We start from the raw sequence: 921 nt of genomic DNA, 5'->3' as shown, positions 1-921 counted from the left end.
ATCAATAAATAAAATCTTAAAAAAAAAAAAAAAGGAAGTACCTAGCTTTCTTTAATAAAGCAAGTTGCAAAATGTTGGCTTCACCTGAAATATTAAATTGCCACATTGACATTGACTTTGACACCATCATTTTAGACAAGTTCCTTAGATCACCATCTTGAATATTAGCTGTTAGGTCATGGTGGGAAACAACTGCTATGATGAAAACTATTTGCATCATCATGGCTGACATTGAAGGTTGCAGCTTGGCTGGCCATCCCTGATGTCATTAATCTCACTTAATCTCTGTTTTTCAAGGGAATCCAGCTAATTTTACAGAAACTTTTGAACTGCTTGCACAGCCATGCAAAAAGGATAATTTCCAAGGTACTCAAATTTCAGGGAAATGGACCCTTAAATAATTTAATAGGAAGAAAAGGAAAGCTTTGTAATGATTAAATTATATTTGATAGCACCTTTCTCTATTAGTAAATATATGCTACTAGAACTGGAAAAACGGGAACAGCCTTGTCCCTGGTAAGGTTCTCTGTGAAATATCTTTGTGTAGAACGCCAGAAATGGTGACGGGATTGGGAAGCATGTATAAATAAAGGGGGTACATAAGAGTGGCTTCCACTCAGGCATTCTCTGTAGTACCTAATGGCTCATAAGGGCAAAAAGTGCATCTGACTCAGTAAATACTTGATGAGTGAATTTATAAATACAGTAAGAGCTCTCTGCCTCATTCCACTCCACCTTCATTTCTGCAAACACAAACATACAGAGATACATGCACAGTGAACACCGGGGTTACGGGAGAGAGGAAGGAACTGGAGAACTCCGAGGCTGGCTTACAGCTGGTGAGCACCAGAGCCTGTGGTTTATAGCCAGCAATTGTTCTGATTGGTGGGTGTGGAAGTAGCAGCCGCTGTTCTGATTGGT

The sequence above is a fragment of the Mirounga leonina genome, unplaced genomic scaffold, assembly GCF_011800145.1.
Source record: "Mirounga leonina isolate KUSES-001 unplaced genomic scaffold, KU_Mleo_1.0 Mir_174, whole genome shotgun sequence".
In the NCBI taxonomy this organism is placed as follows: domain Eukaryota; kingdom Metazoa; phylum Chordata; class Mammalia; order Carnivora; family Phocidae; genus Mirounga; species Mirounga leonina.
The sequence above is the reverse complement of the archived record's forward strand: the minus strand, read 5'-3'. Positions refer to the sequence as shown.